This window comes from Equus przewalskii, chromosome 27 (assembly GCF_037783145.1).
Source record: "Equus przewalskii isolate Varuska chromosome 27, EquPr2, whole genome shotgun sequence".
Classification (NCBI taxonomy): domain Eukaryota; kingdom Metazoa; phylum Chordata; class Mammalia; order Perissodactyla; family Equidae; genus Equus; species Equus przewalskii.
Window position 1 is genome coordinate 33,937,274 of NC_091857.1, and position 14,699 is coordinate 33,951,972.

Sequence of the window (14,699 nt, forward strand, 5' to 3'; positions counted from 1 at the left end):
AGGAGGAGAATCAATGCACAGGAACTGTCACATCTATTTGTTAAAAATGCATATTATTCACAGGGTTTCAAATGAGACATTTTGAACCAAACTGCAACTCGCAGCTGCTATTCCTGGAGGAACCCGTCACCTGGAAGTTGCCCTTCTGAGAGGCAATTCTAAGAACTATCGGATGCCCAAGGTGGATAATACGTCCCTTGTTATATAAGATCTGGGAGTTGGGGAGTGGCCCTCAGACGCCATTTCACAGTGAAGAGTGTCAGGATGTGGCAGTCAACCCACTCCTTGTGGGTGGGGAAGGTGGGGCACCCACGTACCCAGTTCTGTCCCCCCAACACCCTTGGACCAGCTCTGGGGCTCCTACAACCTGGGAACCCTCATTTCTGAAAACCCAGAGGGCCCTCTGCTCTATAGCCTCTGAATGACCACTGGCAATTGCTTTACATGACGTGTTATCCGTCTAAAGAATCTCCTTAACTGTGTTCTTCTCCTCAGCACTGAGAGGTATCTTTTTGCTGACAGGATGCTTGAAATGAGAAGGAAATGCCTTTCTTCGCTCTGGATGTTGGAGTCTGGGGCTTTGCTGGATCTGGGTCATGTAGACCACCCAGTAGGGTATTTCTCAAAGAACTCTAAATCTCCGTGAGCTCATTTCTCTTTTATAAGGATGTGAGTCCCACCCCGGTCTTGGGTTCACTGAGGGATGGCTGCTCTGTCAGGAACCGTAGGGTCAAGTCATTTCTAATGAACATTTAGATTGTATCTTATAAGACATCACAATTACTTTAGTGGAATTGACATACAAAAAGAGGCCCGTATACAAAATAGTGCATATTTTTATTCTGGTCAATTTAGAGGGTCAGTGAGTATCAGGACATTTCAAACTTCCCAATTGATAAATCCACTGGATCTCCTCCAGGCCAGATCTTTTCTCTTCTTAATCTCACATTGAAAACCTTTATAATCTTTATAATGACATAACTGTTAAACAAATGGAATTCTGAAGCAAAACCCTCACTCAACTAACATCCCTCCTCGTGTTTATTTCCTGGGGCTGGCATAACAAATTATCCAAACCTGGGTGGCTCGAAGCTGCAGAAAGGTATTCTCTCACAGTTCTGGAGAGGGGAGGTCTGAAACTAGGATGTCAGCAGGGCTACACCCTTTCTGAAGGTTCTAGAGGAAAATCCTTTTGCCTCTTCCAGATTCTGGGGGCTGCTGGCAGTCCTGGGCTTGTGACCACATCACTCCAGTGTTCAAGGCCAGCATCTTTAAATCTCTCTGTTCTGTCTTCACGTTGCCAACTCCGTCTGCTCTGTATGGTCAAATCTCCCTCTGCTTCCCTTTTAGGAGGGTAGATGTGATTGCATGTAGGGCCCACCTGGATCACGCAGGATAATCTCCCCATGTCAAGATCCTTAACTTAGCTGCATCTGCAAAGACCTCTCCCTACTTTATCTCCATAGAAGGTGACATCTACAGGATCCAGGGAGCAAGATGGCCATCTCTTGTGGAGGTCTAGTTTTTAGCCTATGGCAGAAGTTAAGCAGATTTCTTTACTACAAGGCATCTTAAAACCTTTATGATACAAACAGGCATTGGGAATCTCAAGAGGAGAGGCAAGTACTTCCTAAAATTACTGAATCACCAATACCTTGCATCAACTCTGGTTTTGAAAATGTATTCTGAGGATATTGGAGGGCAAATGTCCCTGAGGATATGCTTCAGAAAATGGCGGTCTACAGGATAAGTCCCAACTCCAGCTTCCAAGGCCTGCCGACCCCATCCACCATTCCTAGCCTTTTCTCTTACTATCTCCCGACTTCAAGTGTCCACCTTTAGTTGATATGTCCTGGTCATTGTTCCCCAAGCACACCTGTGCTCTCCTGCCCCCAGTGTTTTCTCCTAGGAGAATGACCACCCACCCCATCCCGACCCCCTGTGCTCTCCACGGCCCCCCCTAACCTGCACTGTTACCCCCTTCTTCTCTCCTTGTTAGAGGCCTGTCTGTCCTCCAAGGCCCAGCTTCCCCAAAGCCTTCCTGGATCCCCCAAGATGGAGTCTTTCCCTTTTCAAATCTCAGCTTCAGTGTTGAGATACTCTGGGGTCAATAATAATCAAAACCAGAAATGTGCAGATCACTACTTTTTTGTTTTACCATGAGCAGATTCAAGGCTATCCGTATAATGATCTTGTTGTTCTAATGTGGAAAGACAGGGAGCTGAATGACAACACGAACCTGGGGTTCTCCAAGAAGTGGGAGGTTGTGAGTTGAAATTCATTTGATATAGTGTCTTGGTTGAAAAAAAAAAAAAGAAAGGTGGGGTCTGCAGGTGTGCCCCACACAACTGGAATTTTATCGTTTACTTCCTTTCACAAGACAAGAGTTGTCTTGTTGTCCAATGTAGTGTTTAACTTTTTATGTCAGCCTTAAGGCCATGGCTCTTGTTTTATAATTTACCTCCTTTAGAAGACGTTTATTTATTCAGATTATGGCTCTAGCCGTAACTCACTGTGCCTGCTGGCAAGTACTGATTGATTACTTATTCTTTATTGGTTATATTGGTAATTACTTACTCCTTACTGGCAAATTATTTGTGATGAACTCACCCTTGAATTTTTAAAAAAATTCAGATGACTTTTACGAGGATGCAGGGAAGAATCCCGTAAAATAAATTTGAGGAACACCACTCTTGATTTGCTCAAAAAATTCTCTCTTCCTTTCTTGATGCTCATGGAGTAACACCTACAAGTCTGGCAGGAAAAAATGTAAGAAAACCTTCTCCACAGGAGAGTCTTGGAGATGCCTCTGACACCTTGCCTTTTACTAAAGCCACGGAAAGAGAATGTGGAATATACACAGGGGGACAGCGTTCTGGATTAAAAAAAAAAATCCAGACTAGTATCATGGTTAAAAAAAATCCAGATTTGTTTTCTTCCTTATGAAAGTACTCTTGCTGAGAATGTGTGCTGGAGGAAGGACTGCACAGACGTGTCCCTGTAGGTTAGGGACTCAGTGACTTGGAGGAGAAAATAATGTAGGGAGGAGGATTATTTCAGAAGCTGGGCTTTCGTTTGACTTAACCGGACATTTCCTCCTAGGTGAGAGCTAGAGCTGTAATCTGAGTAAATAAACGTCTACTAAGAAAAGTCCCTAGTGACCAGGCGGGGGATGGTGTTTGGTTTGGGCTTGACTTCAGGAAATTGAGAGCGAGGTTCATCTCTCTTAATTCTGTGAGCCGGGCCGTGGAGTCCGGGGAGCAAACACCACCACCGTGGCACCTGCGCAGGGGACGGCGTCTGACGTTGGTGGGGAAGCGTCTGCACACCGAGTCGAAAGGATTACTGATACTTGCAGTGAAACCCTTAAGTCGACTCTTTGGCAAGGATGGAAGTTCAAGTGCAAGGTGCAGAACTGCTTGTCGGAACAAAGGTACTACAGGTCACAAACAACACATAAAGTCCCCAAAGTAGCAGAAATCCATCAATAAGAATTTCTTAGTATCTAATGCCAACCTAGAAAATCACAGAGCCACGCCATAACCCTTGGATCCTTTAGAGAGTCGAATATATACAAGGGGATAAAACTCGGCAATATGAATATTCTTATAATGGGCTTAAGAATAGAACATAAAATAAGTTGTGGGGATAGTAATAAGTTTTATTTTTGTTTTTGGTTTTGAGTGCCTCATATGGGACAACTGCTATGTTATATGCTTTATCTGTATTATATATTAGCTTTCTATACATGAATATATATTCTATATATACATTAGCTTTCAACGTTCCTATTAGCTTATACACCCACATACATATTCAAATGCAATTATTTAGACATATTTATGTACATAAATATACATATTATCTTGTATATGCATGTACATTATTTACATGTATTATATATTAGCTTTCAGTATGTGAATATATATTCTCTATATATACACATTAGCCTTCCATGTACCTATTAGCCTATACGTGTATACACATACTCAAATGCAATTATTTACATATATTTATGTACATAAATATACATATTAATTTGTATATACATATGCATTAGCTTTATGTATATTATCCAAACACGGCCAGGTAGTTGTTACGCTCAGTTGCAGAAGCTCAGAGAAGAAGGGCTCACAGCTGGGAGGCGGCTGAGTGGCTGCTGGCAGACCCCCAGAGGAACACCGTGAGTGACAGACCTCTCCCTAGAAGGGCTGCACTTGTCATGCATGTCGGGGATGTTCTGTTAATTGTGTAGAAACCTTTACGAATGCAGGTCTGGGCTGCAGAGCAATTCTCTGAGTCAATATTTAAACCTTGAGATGCCTCCCCGTTTAACGCCTTTGAGCCTGAAATTTAATATCTTGTGAGGGAGATGAAATCAAAGCAGAACGGCACAAGAAGTGTAGGCAGCGAGGTCCTCACCGCCGCACATCCCCCCCAGCCCTCTCCTCTTGGTGAAGCCAAGACTCCGTGGAGCCTAGGAAGTGACTTGCTCCCCCAACACCACCCACCTGCGCTTGGCTTTAACCTGCCCCAGCGCCAGAACCCGGGGTGCTTCCCCTGCCAGTCTCCCATCCCCAAATTCAGGGGGGCTCGGGGAGGCGTGGTGAGCCAGTGGGCTGTCACAGCTCACACACCTGTCACCAGGAGGAAGAGCAGGGCTGGGGTGGCGGGAGGGGACAGCAGCCCTGTGCAAGGGAAAAAGTAGGTGACAGATGATTGATGGAAAATCCCCTGAAGGGATCCGTTCCCTTTCGCTGGGAATATAAATGAAGCAAAGAAGGCTTCATGGGGTCAAAAGCAAATCCGTCCACCAGGGGTTCGCATCAGCCCAAGTCTGAACAGACACCCGTGTGCTCCGCTGCGGGGAGGGGGAGACAGGGTCCCTTCTCCAGCCCGGTGCCGGCTCTGGGAAGCTCGAGGCTTCAGAACTCAGTGTTCTCGGCTGCTCCCTCCCGCCATCTGCTCACTCACATCTCCAGGGCATTAGCTTGGGCTCAGCGCCTCCTAAACATGTGCACATCACATTCTCCTGCCCTGGGTTGGCCACACCTGCTTGCCCAGGTGGTCATCTGTCCCCCACCCTCCGGCCTTTCTCACAGCCACAGCTCTGGGCAAGGGACCCTACTCTCTGCAACCTGAGGGCACAGATTCCATTCCCCAGTCCACTCTGGGGCCGCCCCATCCCTGTGGGCACATCTTCCTGTTCCCTCTCTGTCTTCCTTGATGAAACCTGTTGTTCCCAGAGGCACGGAGAAGGGGTCTGTGGATGCAGGGTGGGGGGAGGTGGGAGGAGGGAGGGGAAGGATCACAAGGACAGTGGCAGGTGGTGGGAGGGTGGAGCAGAGTCTCAGAGCCAGGTGGCAGCCCATGGGAGGAGGGAGGGGAGGGACAGTGAGCCCGGGTGGCAGTTGGTGGAGGAAGGCTGAGGCGAGAGTTTAAAAAATGTGTTTGTTTACTCTTTTACTTTGGGCTAGAGCAAAGGCAAGCGGGGTGGGCATGTTTCACGTTCCCTCTGGGTGCTGTGTCCCCTGCTTGGAGGGTGGCACTGCACTTGGGTCTGGAGTGGGAGTTGGGGCTCCTCCACAGCCCTGGGGTGTCACCTGAGCTCCTCCATTGGTTTGGCAGAGAGGGCCTGAGGAGCCCCGCCTACTGCGGAGTTCTGTGTGGGCTGGGGGAGGGGGTTGATGGAGACAGAGAAACAGAGGGTTTTGGAGTTCATCGCCCCAGTGGATAGTGGTGGCAGCCTGGCTTGGGCGGCTGCCTCCAGGTTGCCAAGCTGGGCTGGTAGCACGGTGACTCATGCCTTCAACATCCGCTTTGCATGTAATTGCCTTCTGTAAAAGGAGTGGAAAACCAGGAAGGACCAAAGTTCCTGTGACCCCAAAGGAGAGAGGAAGACACTCCAGTGAAATGCTACTGACACTGGTGGCCCCTGAGATGGAAGCAAATGGACCAGGTGAAGCAGGGCCGAGAGGATGTGGCTGCCCCAGAGCTGGGCTTTCCACTGTTAATGGCTCAGAAAGGCAAAATGAGCAAGAAAAATTATTATTGAGGAAGCCATTGGGCAGGTCTTAAGAACTACGGTTGTGGAAAGAATGACGCTCCCACCAGCTTCCGTCCCCTCTCCCCACCCACATCCCACCTCTCCTGTTTCTGCCAGTCCCAAGGGCTGTTGTGGTATTTCCACCTCCCCTCTTGAACACAACCACAGGAGAAAATCACTTCATCTTTCTGAGCTTCAATTGCATCATCAATAAAATAGAAATACTAATGGCTTGGTTGTCTCCAAAGTCAGGTGGCTGAAGCAGTCGACTCTCTTGGTGGTCGCCAGGTGTGGTTCAGGTTGACCATTCCTGCATTAAGTAGGTAGTGGTGGGAGGCCATAGCATGGACTGACATTGGAGACCGAAGCTTCAGGAGGGTCTGCGATTGACTAGCAAATCCCTCCATTGCTGCAGAAAAATAAATGATTAGCATCTGCTTAGCCTTCCTTCTTCCTTCTCCCTCACTGCCAACCTCTCGGCAGAGGGTCACTTTGCCCCCCCAAGGCAAATTTAATAATGTCTGAAGGCATTGGTTGTTACAACTGGAGGCAGGTGCTACTGGCATCTGGTGAATTGAGGTCAAGGATGCTATTCAACAACCTACAATGCACAGGACTTCACAATGAAGAATCACCCAGCTCCAGATGTCAATTGTGCCCAAGTTGAGAAATCCCATCTAGATCTTCCTAGTGCCAGAGAGAAGGTGTGGGTGTCAGAGATGAGTTTCTCACCAACCAAGTCAGGGACATTCATCAGAATGTGGGGGTCAAAGTGATCTTCAAGATCTTAGAAGGATGGGAAATGAGTTTGAGAAAACAGATCTAGCCCTATTCCGTGTGCATGAAGACCAGTAATAACCTACGCAAATGTCAGGCACCCTAAGCTGAAATTTACCTACTTATTTTGCCCCTTTGAACATTCTGTGTGTTTCTACCAGTACATGATAGCCTTGGAAATGGCAAGAGAAGAAATTGGATTCTTATTCGGAGCTGGCCATTAGGGCAAGGGTTGCAGGAGGCAGCCAATGGAAAGCATAGAAGCAAGGAAGTCCCCACCCTGATGGACAAAGGAGGGAGGAGATGGTGACCAGGCAGGGCATGAAGCCCAACCCCAAGGAGATGTGGCTCAGGCCATTAAGCTGAGGGAGGATTACGGTCCATACAGGCCCGTCAGCCTCAGAGCCAAGATCTCTGACTCCAACTGAAGACATCCACCAAGAAACTCAACCAGGAAGCAGTTATCCTGGAATTTGAAAGATGTTTTCCAGTAAGGACAAGCATGGGGAAAAAACAACAGATTTTCAGAGGAGCACAGGCAGGAGAGAACCTGTTGGCTCTCCTCTGCTTTGGATCAAAGGAAGCTTGTCTGCCTAATGGTGGGACTGAAATGATAGACCGTGTGGGGACCAAATGTGCAACACAATCTTCTGCAAAGATCTGCATCCTGCTGCCCCTCCAAGCTGGCACCTTTTGGCATCCACTCTTGTGCCTCCCTCCCCTCGTCCTGCAAATAGCCCAGGAAAGAATGCACAGAAAGGAGGCTGCATCAGTCAGAGTTACGAGTCGAGATGACAGAGCCAGTCTGGTGAGTGTGAGCGAACGGGGATGCTTAAGGAAGATGACGGAGTCGTGGGAGAATGAGAGAACCAGCCTGCTGGCTGGGCTTCCAGAACCTATTCCCAGAGCACACGGCAGGGCAGCTCGGTCAGGGAAGGGGGCTACTTTTGTCTGTACCAGTGCTGGCCTGGACCCAGCCCTGTGGCTCATCTGTATCAGACAACCTATAGGTGGGAGGGGCTCACGGACTCAGGTTTGCACTCCAGTGCAAAGGAGGCTGGGAGATGTGAAAGGAGGGGAGAGATACCTTAGAGAGATACTGGGCGATCACAATGACACATGCCCTCTATCCAGGAGGAGGGCAAACCAGAAGATAGCCTTGACAGGAGGGAGAAGGAGAAGACAGCAAGGCAAGGTCAAAGGCACATTACCAGGAGGAGCTGACAGGGGCAGGGTCCCGGGGCTCAAGAATACTACTCAGCCATGAAAAAGACAAAATCATGCCAGTGCGACAACATGGATGGAGCTTGAGGGTATTATGCTGAGTGAAATAAGTCAGACAGAGAAAGACAGATACCATATGAGTTCACTCACATGTGGAAGATAAACACATGGAAAAGGAGAAGACTAGTGGTTTCCAGAGGAGAAGGCAGTCGGGGGAGGGCGGAAAGGGTAAAGGAGCACAGATGTATGATGATGGATGAAAACTGGACTGTTGGTGGTGAACACGATGCAATCTGTACAGAAACTGAAATATAGTGATGCCCGTCTGAAATTCACATAGTATTGTAAGCCAATACAACCCCGATAAAATAATTAATAATAATAATAATGATAATAAAAGACCCGAAAACTCCCTCTTAAAGTGACCTTTTGCCCCTGGGTCCAGACGTTGTTTCCCTTTTGTCACCGATGAGCTCATTTAGATAACAATCAGAGGTGCCTGAGCGACGATTTGGGTCTTGTAATGGCAGCAACCGAGCAGCCAAGAGCGATGAGTTTGACTGTTAGTCGGGTTGCTTTTGAGATGATGCTGTGATCACCTGTGTGAACGTGAGCCTGAGAGACAGAATTCTGTATTCAGAGTGTATTTAGACTTTTATCGGAAGGGAGAAGGTACGTTTTAAAAAGCACCATCTGGTGGACCACATGTGGCTTTAGTCCCCGAGGATAAAATGTCATTTAGCTCCCTAACGACCCCGTAGAAAGAATAGCCATGCTCTTCCTGGAATGGTCCCCATGGCCCTTAATTCCCAGTCCAGCTTCGGGGTCTGTTACCAGCCATGAACAGAGTCGGAGCCTGGGTGCCACATCTGCCCGGACCTGCGACTAGTGTCCTTTCCTATTGTGGGAGGGGGTGGCAAAAGTGTGCTATGTTGTGTTAAAATCCCACACACCTTGCCCAAGAGGCCTGGAGTGAGCACCGGCAACAGTGTGTTGAGAGAGTGGGTGGGCATTTTCCCCGTGGGGATAAGCAGCTTATAATTCCCAGCAAGCAGGACAGGCCGCATGGGTTCCACACGAAAGGGACTCGTGCTTCAGCTCTCCCACTGTCAGGGACCCTAACGCTGTGGGCCAAATGGGCTCCCAGAGAGAGTTCTGATAGCTGCTTTCCTGGGCCCCTTGTCTTGCTTGCTCCAGCCTGAGCTTCCTCTTCTTAGGGGATGGTTCTGGAGCCACAGGGCCGGTCATTCACGCCCTCGTGGACTATTCTGGCTTTCCCTGGGCGCATCCTGGCCAATTTGACCTCACATCACTGCCTCACTTGCCCGTCTCAGCTCTTTATCACAGGGGCCCCCACTGGCTGTGCTTCCTGCTCCCCTGCCAGCTGACTTCCAGACAGGCTGAGCTGACGGGGGCTCCGCTGGGAGCCTGGAGGTCAGAGGGAAGGGAGAAGCCACGATAGTTCTCTCCCTCCTCTCAGCCTCAGGAGGAATCCCTGGCAGCAGTCATACCTGTGGCTTCAAGCTTTTACTTTCTCTCACCCCCTTGAACTAGAGGTGGTGGTGTTCCCCTGCTGTTGCTAGTAAGTGGATTGTCTCTCTGTCCCCCGGTGTGGTTTCCTGGCAATTCCAGCACGCAGTTCAGTCCTTCTGTCTTCTGGTTACAGCTCACCTTATATCCCCCTTCCCAACACAGGACAGAAGTGTACATCCCACCTTTGGAAGGCAGGCGTGGCTATTGACTTGTCTTGGCTAATGCAATGAGAGCACAAGTGACATGTGTTACTTCTGGGTGGAACTTTAGGGTGCAGTGTCAATATGCCATGTTCTCTGCACCCCGTGGCAGTGGACATGAAAAAGCAGGTGGAGATGAAGCCTCTGACTGTTGGGGACCCAGGGTGATCTCAAAGTGCTGATGCGTGGCTGACCAGTGTGGACAAGTGACACAAGGGAGACATAAATATATGCATGCACGTATGTGTGTGTGCGTGTGTGTTAAGCTGCAGAGATGTTTTATTGTTACCGCAGTGTGACCAGCCTCTCCTTCCGATACCCTCACACCTGCTCCCTTTGCACCCTGGAGAGTGGGTGACTCTGTATAAAGGTGGGCTGATGGAGTACTAAAAATGACTCCAAACAATGGAAGCCTGTACCCTACCATTGTGCATTTCCTCAACTCAATGCATTCAAATTCGAGCCCATTGTATCAGCCCCTCAAATCACCCTGCCTCCCACCTGCATTTCCAGCCTTGGGGGCTCCTGGAAGCTTCAGCCATGCCCCTCCACTAGGCTCAAAGCATGGGGGGCATCCCCACGTCCTTCCTTCCCATCTCCACCACATCCCACTGGTCCTCTTTCACGCGTTTCAGGTGCACCCTCATCTGGCTCTCCGAGGCAACCAGCTCGTTTGCTGTACCAGCTCCTGGCTGCTTTCGTCCACTTTGCCCCAACCTAAGGTCTGCCCCATGAGGCCTTTGTGTGATTGTTCTAAAATGCTAATCTGTTTAAAAACTTTAAGTGCTGCTCCATCATCCACAGGAAAACCCAAGTGGGACACTGGTCCTTCTGTGACCTGACTCTTGCCTCTGTGCCCAGCTATCTGCAGTCTTGCTGCCCCGGCTCCTTGCTGCTGTCATCAATGCTCTGTTCTTCCCCCAGCCCGCCATGTCCTCACACCTCTGTCCTTCCCATGCTGGTCTTGGGTCCTGGGTCCTGGCCCTCACATTCCCCTCAGCTGTCTGGTGGAACCTCTGCATCCTTTGGGTGCATTTATGGTGCACGCCCACGTTGGAAGTCCATGGAAGGAGAGTCTTGCTGGGCATGCGCCTCCAGCTGCAGTACTTGTCAGGCGGCCTCTGAAAGAGCGCATTTCTCTGTGCTGTAGCTGAGTCTCCTGCCTCCTTTGCCCCAAAACGTTCACATGGTGTGGGCAGGAACCTCGTTTTCTTATCTTTCCATGCCTTAACACAATGCCGATTATAATAGCGGCTCCATAAGGAGGGGATAAATGATTAAAAAACCATTGTGCTTTTATGGAGCTAATTTAATGTGTGGGGATTGTAATTGGTTCTCCTCATTTCATTTGACACTAGGACATTTCAAATCTGGGCTAAATTTGAGCCATTTCTTTAATCATAGGAGGAATTCCCTCTACATCGAAGGAGACAGCCAAGACCTGAGACAGCAGACAGGTCCTTGGTTCTGGGCAGGGGGAGGAGCCAGGACCCACTCCCTCTGCCCTGACTAGGAAAGGACCACCCTGGAGCTCCTCAGGGTACAGCTGCCCTTCTGCTGTTTGTTTGAAAATGATGGTGAGTAACTCCTCTTTCTCGTGTAGATGTATTATGTGGTGATAACCACAGGGACGGCCTGGGTAGGGTGACTGGTGGGGAAGGCTGGAAGGGATACTCTCTGGCTGGCAAAGGAAAAGCTTGGGCCATGCATGCCCAAGAGAGACTGGACAGGTGACAACAGAATGCAACCGTCGTGCAGGGAATCAACTCCTCCCACAGCGATTCACAGTGAGCCAGGGTGGGGCACATGCACCTCAGGGGCCCACCATCTACCACTACAGTGATGCACTGAAAACATGCGACTGATGTGGAGAAGGAGGCAAAAGTGCCACTCCAGGAACCCCTGCAGAACCCTGGGCAGGGGGCCTCCGGAAGGGGCCTTGCAGCCGGGAGAAGGCATCAGAGCCAAGCCTCTCTACATGTCCCACCCTTGCTACTCCATCACCAGGCATGAGGCCAGGTAGTTGATTATCATCCGCATCCTGAATTGACCTGTGTGGAGAGAATTCCTATGCTGCATTGGACACGTTCCCGGGCGTGCAGGATGACACATTAGCAGGCAATGACCACGAAGTAAATGACCTACAGAAATTGATGTAAGAACAGCCTACAAAGCTACCCCATCCAGACCATGATTCCAGAGCCCCGGGCTACTTGCACACCTCCTATTTGTCACCGATTTCGATTCAAGTGGCCAGGACAGGGCCCGCCTGCTCCGATATGTCACTTCTAATGACAGCACAGTGCAGGATTCGGTTTCCTTGTTTGGGTCACCATACATCTATTTATAGACAAGGTCAGGAGTCTCCACTTGGGTAAGGCTTTCAGTTCGATTTCGGTTAGCGGATGGGGTAATAAAGTGCTGGTTATTGACGGGCAAGCTCAGAGTAACTCCCTCCAGCGTGGGGCTTTTGGCTGTCCCTTTCTGGAGGTTTAAGGATGAAAATATCTACTTCCAAGATGCAAACAGAGATTAAAATGTCAGGGGGTGGTGGAAAAAAATCAATAGGCTTTGGAAGATTGAAAGTCCGCAGCCAGTAAATGCAAGTGTGCAGTTTACTAATTTTAGACCCTGTTCAACCTCCCTCTGTCTTCTCTTTGCTCCTTGCGATTTTCTTTCTTTCCTCCTCAATGGCTCCTTCTCTGACTCTTTTTTCATATACGTTTTTTCCTATGTACATTTTTTTGTGTGTATTTTTGCTGTCTCTCTATTTCTTCCTCTGCATCTGTTTTTCTACCTTTTTCTGCTTTTTTCCCTTCCATATCACGTCCCCTTCTCCTTTCAACAATGTGACATAAAAATATCTTGAAGTATTATCTTGTGTTTATTAAATAAAGTTGTTTTTAGTTAAACGTTTAAAAAACCTGTTACTATTTTTGTGTCTCTTGCTTGCCTTTTAAAAAAATAACTAAAATTGATTTTTTTGAGGTGGTTGATTAATGGAATGTGATAGAAAGAAATACTCCTCATCCTTGCTCTAGAAGTTGAAGAAGATACCCCATCCGCCTTATGGTACTTGAATAGCCATCGACAGCATTTGGACCCCATGGTGATTCAAGAATCGATATCAGTTCTAGTGAAACATAGAGACGTTCTAGTAATCAGATGGGTTTTGCTTGGCAGTTTAACAAGTAAAGTGTTTACTGGCTCTGGAAACCCATTCAGTGCACTGTGCCCTGGGCATTTGTGGTTCCGTTTATATCCCTTTTCTCCAGTGGCCATGCATTTGCTATTCCCATCAAATTTATTGTGTAGTGATTATATGTTAATTCTTTGCTTAGCCTACTGATAGAATCTCCTTAATTGTGTTTATTTCCTTGTAGATTTCTTATGTACAATGAATGTATAGTTGTATATAACATTACTTATGAATTTACTTTTGATGAAACATTTATTTATGTTGACCACATGATTAATATTCCATAGCAAGCACCTAGAAGAATTATAGCACTTCTTATATTTTGTAATGTTCTTTATCTGTGTAAGAATTGGTGAATTGAGATGTTGGGTCTGATTCCAAGGTCTGTTCTCACACTTTAAATTTCTTTGTGTGTTGAACGTGTCTATGTGATCTTTTCCATAAAGACAAAGCAAATTAAGAGAATTCTGTACCGTTTGATCTACCCAAGGGTTTGGAACTCAATTTTGACAGATTTTTATTAAGCCAATGGAGTCATACATCAAAGTCATTAGCATTCTTGCAGAGGCAAACCTGAAACCTAAACCCAATCAATCAGTAATCCAGTGACGGGCTCTAATTTAAATGCATCTGAATCCAATAGAGATGGAAAACTAAAATACCTTTATAGGAAATATTGACCAGTAGATCTCTTATAGTGCCCTTAATTCAATTAATACAATTCAGGTGAGTTAAAAAAAATGTTCACTGAACTAGAATATCAATTTCTAACATGAGCCTTATTGTGAAAACTGTTAGCATCACAACTCACACGCAACACTATCTAGTTTAACCCATCCACAAACTCCAGACTCTATTCATTGACAATGATGCTAGGTTCCAAGCCATTGATCGTTCTAGCATTCAGAGAACCTGTGGGTTATTTGCGCTGGTGACTTAGGATTTAGAGATTAGAACTAAATCTGCTAATATGCTGTGGATTGTGAATTAGTTGGTGTTGTCCAGGTTAGCAGACATTTGGTCCATGCTAAAATGTCCTTGACATTTGGTCTTGTCCAAAATGTCCATGAGCATATTTGGTCCATGCCAAAATGTCCTTGATATCTGGTCATATTTGATCCTGTCCAAAAAGTCCCTGGAGACATTGGGTCCACACCTAAAGGTCCTTGATATTTGGCCTGTCCAAAACCATTTGTCATAGACTAAATATGCTTGTGGACATTTTGGACAGGACCAAATGTTAAAGACCTTTTGACATGGACCAAATGTCTGATGGATGCCTTGGACAGGACCAAGTGTCCTACAATGACAACACAAGCATGTCAGTTTTGCAATGGTATCGGCAACCTCACTATTTCATTCCAGGTCTGAGAAGAATGCATTGCATGACTCTAAGATCCTTTCCCTTACCTACACCATGGGGATGGCCCCACCAAGCACTCCATCTTTTTAATAATTCCATCTGAAATTTCTGAATTACACTTAAAAGGTTTAACAATGATAAACCACTTTTTCTTCTCTGTAGATTATCCAGCCTATGGAATATCTACACATAAAACTTCAGCTGACTTTGACAAGTCTCATAAGACAAGTTTGTGGACCCCAACCCCCAGGGCAGTGTTACAAACAAAATCCATTTGGATTCTTCAGCTCCATACTTTGGGTAACAATTTCAGGACAGAATTTGACCCCATACAAGATGAATTTTGAATAATGCATA

General features: G+C 47.3%; 1 protein-coding gene across 2 annotated transcripts in view; it reads right to left on the reverse strand.

Annotated features, from left to right (window-relative positions):
* KCNJ6 (potassium inwardly rectifying channel subfamily J member 6) overlaps nt 1–14,699 on the reverse strand; it is a 266,643-nt gene that overhangs the window by 178,452 nt on the left and 73,492 nt on the right. The gene's annotated exons all lie outside the window — the stretch shown is intronic.